We start from the raw sequence: 21382 nt of genomic DNA, 5'->3' as shown, positions 1-21382 counted from the left end.
CAACAGATCTCCTATGGGAAGAGTCATCTGCTATCAAGACTGCCATCAGGACCCTGGCTGAGCATCCACAATCACTATGCACACACTATTTCATGTGTTGGAAATACTCTAGTGATAAGAGCTCAGACTCTCCCCACGGCGGGTTGTGGTCCCAAGCCCCAGGTCATGCTCCTGTCTCCGTGTGCCACCGCCTTTCAACACCTGAAAGTCCTCACTCTCAAACTGGAGAGAACCAGGACGAGACAGAATAAACCATATTCTCTGCCCGGCTGATGGCCCAGTCCATGCCCACGGGCACATCTGCCTACCTCTTTTCACGGATTAGAGCCTATTCCTTCCCACCCAGGAGACAAGCAGGAACGCTGCAACAGGTGGGCAACAAACCTTGAGCCCTCTGGAAACCTTACCATGCCTCTTGGCTCTCACAGATCGGTGTTTCGCATGAAAAGAGGGGACTGCCATGGCCATGGGCAGCAGAACGGTCATGAGGTCAAAGGTTTGTTTGGGACTCCCACTTATCTGTGACACCCCTCCCCCAACCCCATGCCTGCCATGCCTGATTTCCCAGAAAACACCTATTTTCCCACCATAACCTCCAGGATGAGCAGGAGTGTCGGGTCTTTCCAAAATCAGAAGCTCTATTCTACCTTCGAGTCCTGCTGTCACCTTGCCCCATGGCCTTTCCAAACCATAAGACTTAACAGCTGTCACACCCTTCATTCACCTTATAGGTGGGAGGGTCCACTACCCTCTATTATTGTGGTCATTTCAAATAATATTTCAAAACAGCAGGTGCTTCCACACGGTAACACTGCTTCCCATCTGTCGTAAGACTGGTCTGTCCCAGCCAGGTAATTTTATGTCTCTCCTTTACAACCAAGCAATGAGCAGAATTGGGGAAGCTGAGGGCTTCAATCAGGGCAGCATCATGTGACCACAGCATACCAGGCCTCAAAGGTGCTTTGCCCACCTACCAGGCTGCACCAAGGGGACTTCTTCAGAGTAGCAGATCAGGGCTGAAGACCCTGTACAACACCCTCACCACTTTCCATTCTCTGCCTGGGGCCCAGCCAGAGCCATGTAACCATGCATGACCAGAAACTGGGCAGACAGACCCGTGCCTATGTTAACCAACCATCAACCTACAAAATCATCAAAGAAATTATGCGCTTCCACCCCTTCCAACCAGAGTTCAGGAAGGGCACAAACAGAAATAGATGAGCGAGAACCTTACAAAGTCTCTCAGCACTTTGCTAAATGAACAAGGTCAGAATAAGAAGGAAGAACAGATGGTGCCCGACTGGAGAGGAGTGAAGCGTGGAGCTTTGGGCTCCCCTCACCCTTCCTCAGGTCCCGGATGACTAATATGACTTCTGTAACCTCCAAGGAGGTGAACTAGACACCTCCCGGGAAGTATCTCCATCCCAAGAGTAGTAAGGAAGACATCGGTGAATCAGTGAACAGTACTGAGTCAGCTGGTTCTCAGCTGTCTATACAGTGTTCGGACGGGCTCTCGGTCAAGGTCTCCCTGAACAACTTGGCCCCCAAAACCGACCTGGAAGTGCCTCAAGAAGCAATGTGAACGCAGGTAAGTATAAAGGAAGTGAATCACAGAGCAACTGTGAGGTGGCAGGCTCTCACCCACCTGGACAGAAGACAGATGAAGGACAGTGGAAGTCAGAGTTGCTTTAAAACCCTGCCGAATGTCTACATTATCTGCTCAGTATCTTCCCCACAGCTTGTGCACTAATAACCCAAATCTGTAAACTCTTCCAGAACTCTGAATCTTCATCTTCGGTCACCTCCTGAACACAGTCACCTGTATTTATCCACTTACATCCTCCTGTAAGGTACCCGAAAAACAAACCCTTCCTCCCCAGTCTCTTGCATTTCCTTCCATGCCCCTTGCTTCCATTCTGGATCCTGTACCCTGAATTATCCAAGTGCCCATAACCCCTGCCCACCCAGGGACTAGGGGCTATGAATGACCCTGAATGTGACCCATGGATCCCAGACAGTTGGCTCTCTACCTTTAGCCTGTCATTTGGCTCTCTACCATATCCCTACAATCAGCCACCCTCAAACCCAACAGGCTCCTTCCTGCCTTACAGAATGACCAACAGAGGCCTGTTCCTGAGACCCTATTTGACTCTCCTGCTGCCCATTCATACCTCCACACTGCACAGAGCGTGCCCTTCTGTGTGGGACTCCTGCCCATGACGCTAGCTGTCCACATCACCTGATACATAGTTCTCTCATACAGCCACGGTTCCCCTGGTCTCCTCCACCACATGTTGGCTCTCTGACTATGTGTGGATCCAAATTACCCGAGTAGCTCACTGAAAGGCAAGACTTCAAGCTCCCTCTCTAAAGGTTGTGACTCAGCAGAGCACAGGTGGGTCAGAGACAGGTTGTAACACCATTCGTTCACAGATCCAAAGGACCTGCAGAAGGCCAAGTCAGATCCAGGCTGTGATAATGCTTGGAACAAGAATCTGTCCGTGTTTTTCTGGTTGTTGAATAAGTTAGAGCCATGCAGATTTGAATGGGTTGTTTCTTGGGGTGGTGGACTCTGCCATCACTGTGATGCTGAAGGAAGGCTGGCAGGGCTGTGGGCAGGAAGACAGGCACTGCAGCACTGCAGAGGACCAAGAAATCTCTCCCAACTCTGTAGGAGTTCGCATGAGTAGTAACTGAGTTAACCTTTGGTACTCAGAGCCCTGCTGCCAACAACAAGCTGGGGGCATGTTTTGCAAAGACAAAGGATTCTTTCCATCCCAACCATAATTCCCCAGCCATGACTAAGATCCTCCCTTCTTCTCCCCAGAAACCATTTAAACAAAGGGAGGGCCCGAAGCTGAGACTAGTGTTTAATGATTCTGACTTTTAAGATTTTATTTATTTTTATTACAAAGTCAGATATACAGAGAGGAGGAGAGACAGAGAGGAAGATCTTCCGTCCGATGATTCACCCCCCAAGTGAACGCAATGGCTGGTGCTACGCTGATCCGAAGACGAGAACCTGGAACCTCTTCCGGGTCTCCCACGCGGGTACAGGGTCCCAAAGCCTTGGGCCATTCTCGACTGCTTTCCCAGGCCACAAGCAGGGAGCTGGATGGGAAGTGGAGCTGCCGGGATTAGAACCGGCGCCCATATGGGATCCCGGCGCATTCAAGGTGAGGACTTTAGCCACTAGGCCATGCCGCCGGGCCCAATGATTTTGACTTTTAAACATGGACATGCAGGGTCCCATGGCATAACAGTTTAAGCCTTTGCCTGCAGTGCGAGCATCCCACAGGGATGCCAGTTTGAGTCCTGACGAGTCTGCTGGATCAGAACCCTGGATCAGAACCCTGCTTGTGGTCTGGGAAGGCAATGGAGAATGGCCCAAGTACTTGGACCCCTGCACCCGTATGGGAGACCAAGATGAAGCTCCTGACTCCCGGCTTTGTCCAGCTCTGGCCATTGTGACCATTTGGGGAGTGAACCAGTTGATGGAAGATGTCTCTGTCTCTCCCTCTCTCACTGTGACTACCTTTCAAATAAAGAAATAAGTAAACCTTGTTTTTTTTAATGGAAATGTAACTCAAGTGTCCTTGCTATTTGAAGCATGCAAGAGCTGTGAAAGCTTTTCCAAGATGATCTGATCAAAGACAGAATTCAGATGATAAAGATCAAACAACTTTCATATTCTTTCAGATGGATTTTTCCCATTCATGTTTTCAATATCAAATAGAAACATTTCAGATCCTGACCTCTAGAGAGCTCAATCCTACAATGGTCAATCCAGGATAAAGAAGTAATGCCCTTTACATGATCAAACATTCAAATCTGCCAAACACCCTACAAGGCTGAATTTTTCAGAGGATCCTAGGTCTCCCTGTTGGCTCATACCCTGGACTACTCTCTCCCCTCTTAAGAAGTAGCTAGGGTCTCTGCTGGAATATTTCTTGACAGAGAGATAAACACACTTCACTGGGAGTTCAGAACTTAACAGAAACAAACAGGGACTGTGGTGTCCAATGAGGTAATCCTGCTGACTTTGAGACAGCAACCCTTTGGGAAAAAAATGATGCCAGTCTTTACAGGAAACTCCTCTCCTTTTCGAATCAGCTTATTCTTCTGACATCTACGCACATGAGCTACAAGCCAGGTGTGGGCAGTAAGGGAAACAATTGCTGGAGACTTGTGCACACGGGCTATCTCCCAAGGGACACTGCCGTATTTTTACGGGAGTGAAGGGTAGGGAAGTTGCTTGACACTGAACTTCACCATTCTCCAGAAAGCACTCCCAATATTGACAGCTGTCGTCTCCCCAACAGCCTTTGTGCCGGGATCAGCTGTCTCATTTCCCTCCGTCCAGTGTTCAGTTTCCGCAAATCAGGTGGTGTACACGAAGGCAGGTGAGGGAGCCGAACATTCCCCGCGCGTCTGCGGGGAAGCAGTGTCCAGACTTAGTTACTGGAGTTTTCTATTCTAGTCCCCCTTAGAGAGCCAACGTTCAAGTTCAAGAGCTAGATGGGAAAGCACACATGGTCCTCTGTGCAGGAGCCCTTATGAAGGACACAGACTTGCTCCACTCTGGGGAAAACACGAACAAAGCCACTGTCAGGGGCTCCTAGGACACTGTTTGCTTTCGTCTTTGCCTTCCTGTCTCGTTGCATCAGACCAGGAGCAGCGCCAACAGAACACGCTACCTTATTCACTAGCTGCCTTCAGCGTGTATTCTGGCTCCCCAGTCGGTCGCAGCTTGCTTGTGGTCAGGGATCCCGGCCCATGGTCATTGTGTGTACCCTCTATCAGCACTTCGGGCCCTGGACTCTCTGGTGAACATTTGACTCAGTGTTTCCTGCCTGCCACTGGGTGGGTTGGTCTCTCCCTTCCGCTCCTTTCTCTAGTGATTGAAGACCCCTACACACAGAATATTATTCAGAATCACTCTTTTTAGATGCACAGGAACTAGCAAAGGGCCTCCATGAAGGATTTTAAAATGTGTTTGCTGTTTTTAAGGCATGTACCCCCTACACACACACCAAACTGACATTACAGAACATTCCTTGAAAATGATCATTTTCACTGTGGAGAATAAACATGCCCTTTAATTTCCACCTTTCAATGAACTTTTTGAAGTATCCTTATGTCAAAACGTATTCTAGACTAATCACACTTACTCTTCAGATCAGACCATTTCTATAAACTCAGAATGTCTGAGACCAATCTCTGAAGTTCGAAATAAAACTTGGGTTTAAAAGCTGCCGACAAGCAGAGGTGCACGTATGGCACTCAGAATTATTTACAGAGTTTTAATACTGACGCTAAAGTGTCAAACTGCATTATGAACCCACCGAATGGAAGGTTCTGGTGCTGTCTGTCCGGCAAATTACAATGTTTCACATTTTTAAAAATGAGACTGATTATAATTATAAAGACTTAAGGTATCTTTGAGGCCACAACCAATATTTACTTCCTTTCTGTTAAAATACCACTCCTGATGGCACATATTTTGTCATGGAACTGAGAGCTCACGTTATCTTTGTCAGCTGTCAAAACAGTTCCTACAAGCCAAGGTCGTAAGTCAACACCAACCCTAAAACAACACGTGAGTTGAAAATGCAGACCCGTCCTCCGAGCTGACGCTCAGACTCCTTGACACGATGCCCAGCGGGCTTTGCTCTGTTTAGACAAATCTCTTTCTGGTGCTGGAGTAATTAAAACACACACGTGCACTTGAGGAATCTGCACTTCAATGTCCACTCCCCATTCTACTGCCACCGTCTTAAAGGCTTGGATCAAGGGAAACAACTCGCAGCCCGTACACCCACCCGCCCCTATGCTCCACATCCATTTTGCTCTCCTCAGGCTTTTCAGTTAACATTTTTTATGTTCCGATCGGTAACTACATCCCACAGAACTGGTCTGAAATACGCTCGATTGTTTCCCCCCCCAAATAAAGGGAAAAAGCAAAAGAACTAAGATGGGTGAATAGGGTAAAAGAGACGTTTAAACAGACAAAGAAACATTAGCCAGCGTAAAGCAGAGAAGGCACATTCCAGGAAACTGGAGAGGACAGACCAACAGCAGAGGGGAACCTGGAGACTGACAGACACGGGAAAGCAGCGGACACAAAGGTGTAGTGTTGCAGTGACCCATACCTGAGCGGCAGTCGGAACTCCACCATCAACAAGGTTTCACACAAGATAGGTCCAGGTAGGCTTCAGACCTGACAGCCAGCAGATGATCAAGAACTCTAGTAGTGGCACCATTTTGTACAGTGTGGCAAAAGCTTTAAGACTACAGGGACAATAGTGAGCTGCGCATGCGCTGAGCTTGGAGAGAACTCACTGAGCTCAGTGCATTGCACTGGTCCCACATGGAAAATAATACCGACTTCGGCATCAGATGGATCAAAATACGTCCTTGTGGCACCCAGACCTAGCAGCCAACAGATTCTGGCAAGATCAGCACCAACAACAACCTAGCTATATAGGACACCTGGTGTCTCCCTAATCCTGGGAACTGCTGGAACCAGAAGTGGGAGAAAGGTTGTACAGACAACAGTGCAACCTCAGCACAGTATCACAGGAGGTGGAGAGTGGTGAGCCAGGAGCTGGGGCTTTGGAGACCATGGTGGAAATCCAACATAAGAAGCCAGGCCTGGAACTCGATGGAGGGAGTAGAATAAGTAACTACAATCAAGGAGCTGTGTGCAAAACACAGTAAGCAGGGCCCGGTGCAGTGGCCTGGCAGCTAAAGTCCTCGCCTTGAATGCGCCAGGATCCCATATGGGCGCCGGTTCTAATCCCGGCAGCTCCACTTCCCATCCAGTTCCCTGCTTGTGGCCTGGGAAAGCAGTTGAGGACGGCCCAAAGCTTTGGGACCCTGCACCCGTGTGGGAGACCCGGAAGAGGTTCCTGGTTCCCGGCTTTGGCACAGCACCGGCCCGTTGCGGCTCACTTGGGGAGTAAATCATCGGACGGAAGATCTTCCTCTCTGTCTCTCCTCCTCTGTGTATATCTGGCTGTAATAAAATGAATAAATCTTTAAAAAAAAAAAAACACAGTAAGTAAAATCAAATTACAGACCTGTGGGTGACACAGCTTAGAAACCTGCCCCAGGCCGAGTGTGGTAGCCTAGCAGCTAAAGCCCTCGCCTTAAATGTGCCAGGATACCATATGGGCACCAGTTCTAATCCCAGCAGCCCCACTTCCTGTCCAGCTTCCTGCTTATGGCCTGGGAAAGCAGTCAAGGACGGCCCAAAGCCTTGGGACCCTGCACTTTCATGGGAGACCCAGAAGAGGCTCCTGGTTCCTGGCTTCAGATTGGCACAGCACCGGCCGTTGTGGCTGCGTGGGGAGTGAACAAATGGATGGAAGATCTTTCTCTCTGTCTCTCCTCCTCTCTGTATATCTGACTTTCCAATAAAAAAGTAAAATAAATCTTAAAATAAAAAAAAGAAACTTGCCCCAAGGAGAAGACTGTACTAACCAGAAGTACAATGACAAAGAGCAAAAAAAGATATAAAGGCAAAATCAATATTATTGAAGACCCCCCTGCAAAAGCCTTTGCCAACCTCAGAGTTAACTGAGGAATACATTGAGAAAATGGGAGACACAGAATTCGAAACACTAGTTTTAAAGCTTCTTATCAACACCGAGAAGCACATAGCACATAAAGCAGGAGTTTAAGGAATTTAAGGAATGTCACATAGGAAACAAGGCAAATGAAAACTGATATGTCAGAAATGAAGAACACAGTGGAGCAAATTAAAAGTACGGTGGAGAGTCTACAAAATACAGTGAAGGAAGCCGAAGAAAGAGTCTCAGAATTGGAAGGTATTTCCTTTTCACCAGGAGAAAACAAACAAATAGCTGGAAGCAGAGCTGGGTCAAGCTAAAAAAAGTATTCAAGAATTGAAAGACACTATTAAAAGGCCAAATACAAGAGTTATAGGAGTGGAGTCCCAGAACGTGCAGAAAGAGAAGCTGGGTTTAAAGAATGTATTTAACAAAATAATAAGGGAAAATTTCCCTAATCTAGGGAAAGAATTGGGAAACAACATCCAGGAGGGGCACAGAACTCCCAACAGGCTTGATCAAAAGCAATCTTCACCACAACACATGATCATCAAGCTCTCTTCAATCGAACATAAGGAAAAGATCCTTAAATGTGCATGTGAAAAACATCGACTGACAGAAAGAATGCCAGTTAAATTCACAGGAGATCTCTCACAGGAAACCCTATAGGCCAGAAGAGAATGGAGTGACATATTCCAGATTCTAAAAGAAAAGATTTGTCAGCCCAAAGCTTTCCTCTGTCTTTGAAAATGAAATACAATTCTTCTACAGTAAACAAATGTTAAAGGAATATGCCTCTTTCAAACCTGCCCTACAAAGGATACTTAAAGATGTTCCCTTGACAGAGAAGAGGAATAGCGCCCACCAAAACCAAAGTCAAATGTGAAGAACATCCCAGCAAAATAACAGAAGACTAAATCCATGAATAACCTATTGCTAAAATGAAAGGACCAAATTACCAACCATTTACATTAATCTTGAATGTAAATGGCTTAAATTCACAAATCAAACATCACAGATCAGCAGACTGGATTAAAAAAGCAAAACCCATCTATTTGTTGTCTACAGAAAACACATTTCATCAACAAGGATCAGTGGAAACTATATCTCACAGATTTTGATCTTTTTTTTAGTTTCATCTCTTCAAAACTTTCTCATTAAATTCTTCAATGACTCACAGATCATAAAGTAGCATCATTTTCTTCAAGAAGTTTCTTGATTTTCCTTTTCATTTCTTCAATGACACATTAGTCATTCAGTAGCATGTTCTTTAACTTCATGGCATTTTTAATTTCTTTTTTCTTCTGTTGTTGATATTGTTTTGTGGCTTTTCATTTAAGGGGATGTATAGTATCTGTGCAATGGAAACTATCATATCCAGACATGATGATACAAAGCAGTATGCATCTCTACTTCCAGACCAAAGATGGACTCCCAGTGAAACGGCTAACTACATCTTGACAATAGGATGCTAGACTCTCTGTCATTGTCCATGCCCGCAATGATGGACATATGACTGTTTACGAAGAACTATACTACAGTAATAATATAGGGGAACTCAATGGCCGGGTGAAGGGGACATGGGGTGGAAGGGGAATCCCAGGGCCTAAGGAACTGTATAATAACATGATTATTTTAACAACAAGTTTAAAAACAGAGAGAAATTATCGTGTTCTTCAAGTTGAGCTCTCCTCTGATGACCTTCTCTGAAGCCATAAAAGTGACCAGAAAGCCCCATTGAGGCCTGTGGGGCCTGCTCAGATGCTTGCCAGTGTCCCACAACACGAAGAAACACAAGCACTTGACCTGGGGAACCCTGACGGACAGCACACACTCTGTATCCCTTTCCCGCTGCTGTACCAGTGGTCTCCACACCTCACACCTTCTGCATTTTCTACTTTTCAATCCAATGTGCTGTTATAAGATTTGCTTATCCTTTTATTAAGCTCCAGCGAGAAACACCTGCAGCGTGCCCATCTCAAAGGTCACCTGGGCTGCACCCGGCAGAGTTCAGAATCAGACAGCCACACTACTTGCTTCTAGGATCACTTTACAGCCTCTCGAAATCACACCTTGATATCCTCTCCGTTAACGGCCTCATGTGAAAATTTTTTGAGCATATCCCAAAGCGCCACATATAAGGTCTATTCCAACTGTAAGACTTTTAAAGCAGAAAGATGTATCAAAGTACAATTTTGACTCCCTGTTGAAAAAAAAAAAAAAAAACCTACCCCAGTTTAAGTTGTGAGGCTGTCTTTCTAGAACAAACAGGCAGCAAGCATTAACAGAAAACCCGGAGTAGAAAAACAAAGAAATGGGGCCTGAGGTTGTAGTGCAGTGGGTTAAACTTAGGGTGTCTACAATGCTTCCATGCCATATCAGAGCAACGGTTGGAGTCTCAGTTGTTTCTCTTCCAATATAGCTCCCTGCTAATGCACTTTGGAAAGCAGCAGAAGACGGCCCCAGTACATGGGCCCAGGCCATCCACATGGGAGCTCCTGGCTTACGTCTGTCTCAGCCCTGGTTGAGGAAGCCATTTGAGGAATGAAACAGCTGATAAAAGATTCTCTCTCCCTACTTCTCCACCCCCTGCCTTTGCACTGCCCTTAAAACAAAATAAGCAAATAATAATAGTAATAATAATAATAATATAAAGACAAAGAAACAAGGGCTAATTTAAAAGACAGCCACTCTTCTCACACTCACACTTCCGGTCACATTTCATTCCAAGCATGAGTTTTTTTGTTTTTTGGGTTTTTTTTTTTTTTTGGTTGTTTTTGTTTTTTTAAGATTTCTTTATTTTTATTACAAAGTCAGATATACAGAGAGGAGAGACAGAGACGAAGATCTTCCGTTCCATGATTGATTCCCCAAATGACCACAACGGCTGGTGCTGCGCCGAGCTGAAGCCGGGAACCTGGAACCTCTTCCAGGTCTCCCATGAAAGTGCAGTGTCCCAAAGCATTTGGGCTGTCCTTGACTGCCTTCCCAGGCCACAAGCAGGGAGCGAGATGGGAAGCAGGGCTGCCAGGATTAGAACCAGCGCTCATATGGGATCCCGGCGCGTACAAAGTGAGGACTTTAGCCGCTAGGCCACGCCACTGGGCCCCCAAGCATGAGTTTTTGCCCACGGACTTGAATCAGTAACAATTACAAGCTTGTGCTCCTGTTAAATTACCTTACAGTAAAAACTCGCCACCTACATCACCTGGCATGCCTCACGGTGTTGTGAGCTTGCTCCAACTGGCTGAGGGCAAAGCCCACCAACGATGGCAGAGAGGGCAGTTGGCACCACGTTAGGAACAGATCCCTAATGGAAACTATTAAACCCATTATTTCTCATCCTTCCAGCTCTGTAACACTTCCTGCTCTGCTCTGTCAGCAGAGTCGTAACCACAGCAGAGACATCTGAGCAGTGTGAGGGCAGCAATGATGTCAACTGGACAACCCCAACCCTAACCCCAACCCCAACCCCAACCCCAACCCTAACCCTAACCTCAAACCCAACCCCAACCCTAACCCCAACCCCAACCCCAACCCTAACCCCAACCCCAAACCTAACCCTAACCCCAACCCTAACCCTAACCCCAACCCCAAACCCAACCCCAACCCTAACCCCAACCCCAACCCTAACCCTAACCCCAACCCCAAACCCAACCCCAACCCTAACCCAACCCCCAAACCTAACCCTAACCTCAAACCCTAACCCCAACCCTAACCCTAACCCCAACCCTAACCCTAACCCCTCCTCATGGGGCAGATGGGGCTCAGAAGCACGGGGAAACTAGATGGGCCATCTGGAGGCATGGGCACAGAACTGTGAACCCACAATCCTGACAGAGGTGCAAGCATTTAGAACAGGGGCTGGCTTGGTGCTGTATCAGGCTACTCCTCAGCCTGTGATTCTGGCATTCTGTATGGGCCTGATTCATGTCCCGACTGCTCCATTTTGATCCAACTCCCTGCTTATGGCCTGGGAAAGCAGATGAGGACGGCCCAAAGCCTTCAGGCTCTACACCCATGTGGGAGACCCAGAGGAATCTTTTGGCTCATAGCTTCATCACCCCAGCTCTGGCTATGGTGGGCACGTGGGGGGTGAATCAGCAGATGGAAGTTCTTTCTCTTTCTCTCTTTCGTGAGTATGTGTCTTGCTCTCTCTTGCTTTCTCTTTTCTCTCCCTCCCTCTCTAAGTGTGTGTGTATAATCCTAAATTTCAAGTAAAATAAATAAATGAATCTTTAATTTAAAAAATAAATAAAAGGTACTCAGAGCTGGTTGAGAGGACAGATCCATCTCTTCCTAGAAATCACCAGGATACAAGTTGGTCAACTGGGACCCGGCATGATAGCATAGTGGTTAAAGTCCTCGCCTTGGACGCACTGAGATCCCATATGGGTGCCGGTTCTAATCCCGGCAGCCTTGCTTTCCATCCAGCTCCCTGCTTGTTGTCTGGGAAAGCAGTCAAGGACAGCACAAAGCCTTGGGACCCTGCATCTGTGTGGGAGACCAAGAAGAGGCTCCGGGCTCCTGGCTTCAGATAGGCTCAGCTCCAGCCATTGCGGCCGCTTGGGGAATGAATCATTGGAGGGAAGATCTTCCTCTCTGTCTCTCCTTTTCTTGATATATCTGCCTTTCCAATTTAAAAAAAAAAAAAAGGAAACTTCTGATCATTGAAAAACAAAAAACCCTGCTCAATTTGCATTCTTGATTTGAGGAGCGGTACGTCCACTCAGACTGTCTCAAGCTCTCCACATATTTCCTTAACTGGGACAGTGCTGCAATTTCGGAATCGGGCATCTGAGTCAAACTTTAGGGGTACGCACCCAAGAGCACTGAAAGAATATTCCCCTCTGATGAACACTCCTTGATGACTGTCCCAAGATCACACTACTTCTAAAAACAAAAAGCTAAACAGCCACTAAATCAGAACCAGTTCAATTTGAGGCATTTTAACACAAAATGGTAACTTCTTAATGCATGTTTTCAAACTGGTTGCAGAAATTATACTTTAGACTTTCTAAAATCTTTGTGTTGCATCGCATTTGTATTGACTAAGGACAAAAGACTATTCTGTGAGGGAGTGAGGTCACCAAGACAGCAGACTAAGAGGCTCCAGGACCTCATTAACCCACAGAAACTTTGGCAAAACAGAGACCGGCTACATTAAATTTATAACACATCTGAAAAACACAGTTCTGCAAAAATGGAGCAAAATGCCAAATCAAGCAGCCACACTGAAAACACGGGCAACTTCATGGTGGTTCATCCATTCTTTCCTTTCCAACCTGGTGAAACCTTGGTTAAGAGGAGAGCAGCCTGGGTCCCGGCTTCCTTCCTCGGGAGGGAACAGAGCTGAGCTCCTCTGTAGCATTCTAGCCTGTCTGAGACACACTCTGAAGGTTGGTGTCTTTGCTAGCCCAAAGCCCAGACTCAAGATGTAGAAGGCAGTGATGGGAGGCACAACGGACACCCACTACAGACCAACTGACCACGACCAGAGGAGCCAAGGTCAGACTTGGGGAAACTGACAAAACTGAAAGCTGCCATGTACGCAGGAGGAAACAGAGAAGTAGTTGCGCAGCCCAAGTAATCGCACACTCAGAAAAAGCCTAGCAACGTGTTAAGCCTTCACCATGACTGAACTCAAAACTTAAGTAATCCAGGAAGCCTCTAACACAGAGCCTCTGCAGAAAGGGAGGAGGGAATAGAAGCTTTTTTCTTTTTAATGCCTAATACTCAACAACAAAACACATCACACAACAACAACAAAAATAACAACAAAGGGAAAGAAAGAGAGAAAGAAATGGAGGGGAGGGAGGAGGAAGGTTCAGTGGTAGAAACTGCTAAAGAAGCAGTTTCGACATGTACTAAACAAAGACTTGACAATGTGGGTCTTAAATGTGCTCCCAAAACTCAAGGAAAGCATGAGTGAAGAACTACAGGAAATGATGCTAAGAGGAGAATATCAACCAAGAACAATCAGAAGACAAAACCAAACAAAACTGACAGGTTAAAAACAACAACAAAACTGTACCGAAAATTATAGAAGCGCAACGGCAAACTCGAACAGGTGGAAGGAAGAATCAGAGAATGTGAAGGCAGGTGAACTGAAATCTTGGAGTATGAGGAGCAAAACATGAAAAGCAAATGAAAAAAGTGAACAGAGCCTAAGAGAGGTACGTGACTTCGCCGAGTGCAGCAATGTGAATGTTAAGGGAGATTCAAACAGCGAAGAAAGGCAGTGGTATTACGTCAAGAAATGGTCGTGGAAAAGGTTTCACATTTGAAGAAGGATATAGATCTATCAACCCAAGAAGTTCAACGAACTCCAAACAGGCTACACATAAAGGTGTCTACACTGACATACACCGTGATGCGTGTGGAAAACGCCTTGAAAGCAGCTGGCGTCACCATCCAAGTCCTTGGTGGGTGATGAGCAAAGTCCTCAGCAGAAACGGGGCAGGCCAGAGACAAGAAAACAGCAAGCAGAAGCTGTCAGCTAACAGTCCTCTGCCAAAACTACCATTAAAAATGAGGGGAGGGGCCCAGCGGCGTGGCTTAGCTGCTAAAGTCCTCGCCTTGAATGCCCTGGGATCCCATATGGGCGCCAGTTCTAGTCCGGTGTTACACTTCCCATCCAGCTCCCTGCTTGTGGCCTGGGAAAGCAGTCAACGACGGCCCAAAGCCTTGGGACCCTGCACCCGCGTGGGAGATCCGGAAGAGGTTCCTGGTTCCCGGCTTTGGATGGGCGTGCACCAGCCGTTGCGGCCACTTGGGAAGTGAATCATCGGACGGAAGATCTTTGTCTCTGTCTCTCCTCTCTGTATATCTGACTTTGTAATAAAAATAAATAAATCTTTATTAAAAGAAAATGAGGAGAGAATGGAGACATTATGGACAAATACAAATATTTTTTTTAAAAAGCTTTTACTGTCATTTTGTGCTGAATGTCACGTCTCATTCTTCTGAAGGATTTAAAAGACAACTGCATAAAATTATTATACGCACATTTAACAGACACACAACCCTCAATATAGGATCTGTGTCGGCAATAACATAAACTAGAGGGTGTAGCTATGAAAAAAGAATGTTTTAAATGCACTGATGTTAAATTGACACCAGTTTAAAATGTATCATTATGACTTAAAAATATCATTAAAGTATCTAAGGTAACCACAAAAAAAGCTCCAGGATATATAAAAAGTAAATAAGAAGAAAAATCAAAATATGTCACTACAACAGAAGTAATACAAATAGGAAAAAAACTGATGTATACAAACAATATGTCCTTCCCTATCAGTAGTTACATTAAATGTAATGAATTAAGCTCCCTAATCAAAAGTTGCACACTGGCATGATGGAACTTTTTTAAAAGATTCATCTATTTTCATTGCAAAGTCAGATATACAGAGAGGAGGAGAGACAGAGAGGAAGATCTTCCATCCAATGATTCACTCCCCAAGCAGCCACAATGGCCGGTGCTATGCCAACCCGAAGTCAGAAGCCTGGAGCCTCTTCTTGGTCTCCCACGCGGGTGCAGGGTCCCAAGGCTTTGGGCTGTCCTTGACTGCTTTCCCAGGCCACAAGCAGGGAGCTGGATGGGAAGCCGGGTTACCGGGATTAGAACCAGTGTCCAGATGGGATTCTGGCACATTCAAGGTGAGGACTTCAGCCACTAGGCTACTGTGCCAGGTCCGATGGAATTTTTTTAAATTTGAACTATATTACATTCAGAAGAAACTAACTTTGGACCTAAAGGCAAGTGTAAGGACAGAAAAAAGATTTCATGCAAAAAGTAATGAAGAGAACAGCAGGGGCGCTCATAATAATATCAGGCAAAAAGGACATTCAGGCAAAAACTATCGCAAGGAACAAAAAAGGATGTCATATGTTGCTGAAAGGGTCAATACGATATTGTAACATAATGGAAATATTAAAGTAAACATGAGGGACCAAAAGCATATGAAGCTATATGGACAGAATTTAAAAAAGAAATTACACAACTCTACAATGACAGCAGGAATTTTCAACACCCTAGTGTTCAATAATGGATTCATCAAAACTACACGGAAGATCCTTAAGAACAGGTGACTTGGGCCCGGCGCAGTGGCCTAGCAGCTAAAGTCCTCGCCTTGAAAGCCCCGGGATCCCATATAGGCGCCGGTTCTAATCCCGGCAGCTCCACTTCCCATCCAGCTCCCTGCCTGTGGCCTGGGAAAGCAGTCGAGGACGGCCCAATGCTTTGGGACCCTGTACCCACGTGGGAGACCCAGAGGAGGTTCCAGGTTCCTGGCTTTGCATCGGCCCGTTGCGGCTCACTTGGGGAGTGAATCATCGGACGGAAGATCTTCCTCTCTGTCTCTCCTCTTCTGTGTATATCTGGCTGTAATAAAATGAATAAATCTTTAAAAAAAAAAAAGAACAGGTGACTTGAACTACACTAAAGACCAATTGTACACTAATACACATATACAGAGCTCTCCACGCGACAATGGCAGAACGCACAACGCCGCCAACTGTCCATTGAAGACCCCAGGACTGACGAAAACACATTTTACTAACTGTTAAAAGAATGAAATAATATGAAATTTAATTTCCAATCATAATGGAATGGAACTAGAAATCAATACTAAAGAAAATACGGAAAACTCATGAGCTTATGGAAACTAAACAACACAGTCTTAAAGAACCAATGGGTCAAAAAATAAGTCACAAGGAATTAGAAAATATTTTGAGACACATGAAAATGAAAACACAAACAAAAGCTCAGGAAATGCATGAAAAGCAGTGCTGGAGTGGATACTTATAACACTTATTAAAACGATCTTTAAGAAAAACAAAAAACCGAGCCTACCATTTTGAGGCCCAAGAAACAAGAGAACTTAAAACTCAAATCCAAGAAAAGAAAGAAGATATTTAAAATTAGTATAATGCTAAATAAAACAATGAATTAAAACAAAAGAAGAGAAAAATCAATCAAACCAAGGGCTGATTTTATACTTTTAAAAAATCCTTAGTTATACATAGCAAAAAAAAGATTCAAATTACAAAAAAATCAGAAAATAGGATATAGTTATTGATCTACAGCTTCACTGTAATAACAATGAAAATCCCAACAACCTTTTTTGCAAAATAAAAAGAAATCCATTCTAAAATTAATACAAAAAAAAAAGGACCCTGAAGACTGAAAACAACCTTAAAAAAGAAGTTGTAGGACTCGCAGTTTCTAGTTTTAAAGCTTAAATAATTAAAACAGCATGACACTGCCATAAAAATAGAATGGAATACAACAGAATAGAATAGAAATCCCAGAAATGAAATCTCACACGTGCTTTTTGCGAATGTTTTTAAACATGACTTAGTTATTATTAAAAGCAGAAAGAGAAACAGTGTCAAACAGAGATCTTTCACCTACCAATTCACTCCCGCTGAACCGGATGAAGCCAAAAGTATGGAAAAATCTGGATTTCCCACAAGAGTGGCAAGGGCTCAGGGACTTGAGCCAGCAGCTTCTGCTTCTCAGGGCGAGTATTAAAAGGAAGATGGCCTGAAAGTGGAGTTAGGACTTGATCCTAGGACTCTGATAAGGAATATAAAAGTCCTACAAAGTTTTTTAAAGTACTGTGTCACTTGACTAATGATCTAATGATTTTTTGACGATAGTTCCAAGACTATTCTATTCAACAAGCCGGAGAAAGTAAACATGCATATGTATGAGAATGAAGTTGAACTGATACGTTATACACAACAATGAACTCAATAAATGGATCAAAAATCTGAACTATAAAGCTAAGACTTTATGAATCTTGGAAAAATAAACATATGGAGAAAAGTCACGACACTGGACAAGCAATGATTTCTTAAACATAACGCCAGAAAAAAAAGAGAGCAGAGTTGAACATCATCAAAATTGAGAACTTTTGAGAACCAAAATAAATGATCAGGAAACCAAAAAGATGCCCCCACAGGATGGTACAAATATTTGTAAAACACATGCATCTGACAAGGGTTTAATACCTGAATATACGAAGAACTAGCTAAGTTCCGCAATAACGAAGAAGGCTCATTCCAATACGAACACAATTGACTGGACAATTCTCTAAAGAAGACATCCACTGGGTCCTGGCATGGTGAAGAGCACACTAATTCTCTGCCATCAATGCTGGCATCCCATATGGGCTGCTGCACTTCCAATACAGCTCCCAGCTTAAGGCCTGGCAAGCAGCCGAGGCTGGCCCAAAGTCTAGGGCCCCAGCACTCACTTGAGAGACCCAGAAGAAATTCCAGCTCCTGGGTTCAGACCAGCTCAGCTCCTGCCCTTGCAGCCATTTGAGGAGTGTCCCATGGGTAGATGATCTCTCTCTCTCTCTCTCTCTCTCTCTCTTTTCTGCTCCTCTCTACAAATCTGCCTGTCAAAAATAAATAAATCAAAAAGAAAAATTAAGCTCATGGAAACATGCTCAACTTTACAAATGGCTAACTGAATGCAAGTCAAAAATAACACTTTGTAGTAGGAGGACTATTTTTTATATCAGAATTGATTTTTTTATTATTATAATTATTATTATTAATTACACTGCATTATGTGACACAGTTTTATAGGCACTGGGATTCCCCCCACCCATCCCCAAACCCTCCCACCATGGTGGATTCTTCCACCTTGTTGCATTACCACAGTTCAAGTTCAGTTGAGATTCTTTTATTGCAAGCATATACCAAGCATAGAGTTCAGCATCTTATTGTCCAGATAAGTTCAACAGCTTATTGGGGAGACCATCTCTGGTCTGAAGGTAGAGCTGGCAGGAGGACTATTTTTCAAAACCACATGTACACGGAGTAGCAACCATGAGGGAGGACATGAAGAAGTTACAACTCCGTGCCTTGCTGTGGGAATGTATAATGGGTACAGCCCCTTTGGAAGACAGAAAGACAGAAACTTTAACACAGCATTACTCTAGCAATCCCATTTCTGCATCCAGACCCAACAGAACTAAAAGCCGAGACTGACGCGTGTCTGAGTGCATGAATGTTAGCAGCAGTGCTATTCGTAGCAGCCAAAACGCTGAGGCAGCCCATGTGTCCACTGCTGGCTGAATGAAAAAACAAAATGGCAGATGTGAAACTGCCTTGAAAAGAAGGAAATTCCACCACATGTGCCCATGAGCCTGGGAGACATTAGGCTAAGTGAAACACTCAGCCACGAAGAAGGGGAAATCATGGATAAGGTCACGCAGAAGGCACTTAACGCAGTCAAATCCAGCTGGTTGTCAGGGCTTGGTAGCGGGCAGTCAGGTCTTAGTGTTTAGTGGACGCTGCTTCAGTTTGGAAAGAAAACATATACGGGGCGTAGGGTGCTGATGATTGCACAGCAAAGCAAATATACCTAAAAAATGTTACAACTAAATTTTATCCCAACAAGAAAACTGGAAATCACTTTATCTAGGAGGGAAGACTGATTTTTACCTGCTTTTTAAAAATGTTTCTGTTTCCAAAAAGTTCTTCACGATCTTTCATCACCACCTCCACAACAGAAATCAAAAAAACACTGCGTGTCTCACTACTTCTAGAAAAGAGTATTAGCACTGCACTGTGATGCTGTCCTAGTCCCGCTATGCAAATATTTATGTATACTTTATTCTGACCTTTGACCTTTAGAAAGGAAAATGATACCAAACTTAAGAACAACACACGCAAGTAAAGCAGACTGAAAGAGGTGCTGTGCCCATCCTATAATGCATGAACTCTGCAAAAGCTGCTATTGCACTCAACGAACGCTAGGTCTCCAGCTGCGGTGGACAGCGGTCCCTATGGTGCGAGACATAAAACTATCAGATATCTGTCTCTTCCCAACCAAAACATGTCTTCATTGCTCCAAATTTCATGTTTCAGAGATCCTATACGAGGCACAAGATAAATCATCTTCTATGGATTTTAGAAACCAACATGTCTTTTCCCTCTCCCACCCCCGAACAGGAAAAGAACAGAACAGCTCCCTGGACTCACCACCATCCTCGGCAGAGCAAACCAATCCAAGTCCTTCCACACCACCACCGGCTTCGCTCTCCACTCTCCACCCCGAGTCGCCCACACATCACCCCAGCCAAACGCAAAACAGCAAACAGGATCAGAACACGTTTGGACGGACAACTAAACATGACCCTCCAAAGTCCTCGGGTATTGTCAGTTAAGCCTATCTTTTTTTTCTCTCTCTCTCTCCTTTCACGTAGAGGAGCAGGCTTCAGTACTCTTTGGAACTGAAAACACACTCTTCATAGCAATGCAAAGATGGAGACTACGGCAGAGTTCAATTCTATTGTCACCAGAACCTTATCTTTACAGAGTAAACAGACGTGGGATAGTGACCTTTACTCTCTCAGAAACACAAACAAACCTACCAGTGTGGCATTTGAGAGGGGGCACCGCGGTGGTCAGGGTGCAGGACTGGCAGTCACGGCCAACAGCGGCAGCAGCTCCCGAAAGCTCTACCAGCACAAACCTGTGGATCACACACAGGAAGAAACGAAACCCAGTTTCACCCATCTAACTGCGTAAAATGCCTTGCTGGAGGACCCTTTTGTTAAAATGTCATATATCGTATCTTATCATATTATATTATTATTTGTGTATCATGCTGAAAAGGGGAAATCGGCGTGGAAGGGGACAACGGTGGATGACGTGGAACACGAACTGTATCCAGAGAAGGAGAAACAACGCAGATGAGAAAGTAGGGCTTTGTCCACCTGCAGGCTCCTCTGGACCACAGTAGGAAGGAAGGGAAGGAGAGAGACAAGAGAAAAAGGAGGAAGAAAGGGAGGCAGGTGCTGCCTGTAGGAAACCTTTGTGAACTGCCTTCCTTAAGTGTAGACGGGGACATGTAGAATATTAAACAGAAGTTAAAAAGACAATGAAGACATTTCATGGAACTTCCAAACCCCATTTTCCACGGCACGAGGAGACGGCATCTTGAGTATTCAAAATACTTTGAAAGCAAACAGATTTGTAAAGATATTGTTCAAAAAAAATTTTTTTAATAGCAACAGACATAAGTTTATATATTGAACAAGCAGCTGCAGACACCCCTCAGTGGCCAAACAGAGAGAGAAATTCTAGTACCAGCGAACTTCCTGGAGCTGGATTTAAAGACAAGAAACAGCTCCTCAGGGCAGCTAGGCAAACAGCAAAAGAAATCAAGTCATCAGTAAGAGGGAAATGCATTAAGCTGGCTTCCTGTTTCTTCACAGTAGCAGCCTGTGCCCTAAGTCAGTAGAGCATTTCTTTACGATACTTAAAATACTTCAGCAAATACAACCCAAGCCAAAAATTGCATATCCAGCTAGGCATTCTCTCAAGTACAAAGACCACCGACTAATAATCTTGAATATTTGAGCTCTCCGAGTACTCCGTCCCAAAGAGTACCCACAATCGGGGAAATAAAAGCCAAACAATTGACAAATGCATTCATTTAACTGTAGGACTAAGATCAGAATAAAAACAACAAGGTGATAAACCAAATCTAGAAGGTGTGACAATGTAAAAACGAAACAATCAGTAAACACTGGGGCGACAGGCAGGGATAAATGGCGGGAGACGGCCCCGGTGGCGTGGCCTAGCAGCTAAAGTCCTCGCCTTGAACACCCCAGGATCCCAAATGGATGCCGGTTCTAATCCCGGCTGCCCTGCTTCCCATCCAGCTCCCTGCTTGTGGCCTGGGAAAGCAGTCGAGGACGGCCCAAAGCCTTGGGACCCTGCACCCGCGTGGGAGACCCGGAAAAGGTTCCTGGTTCCCAGCATCGGATCGGCGCAGCACC

The 21382-nt window shown here is 45.0% G+C and overlaps 1 protein-coding gene across 5 annotated transcripts in view; it reads right to left on the bottom strand.

The window, feature by feature from the left end:
• Positions 1-21382, bottom strand: part of LDLRAD4 (low density lipoprotein receptor class A domain containing 4) — a 347890-nt gene that overhangs the window by 222028 nt on the left and 104480 nt on the right. The window lies entirely within an intron of this gene.

This window comes from Ochotona princeps, chromosome 21 (assembly GCF_030435755.1).
Source record: "Ochotona princeps isolate mOchPri1 chromosome 21, mOchPri1.hap1, whole genome shotgun sequence".
Lineage (NCBI taxonomy): Eukaryota > Metazoa > Chordata > Mammalia > Lagomorpha > Ochotonidae > Ochotona > Ochotona princeps.
Note: the sequence above shows the minus strand (reverse complement) of the source record. Positions and strands in the feature narration are given on the sequence as shown.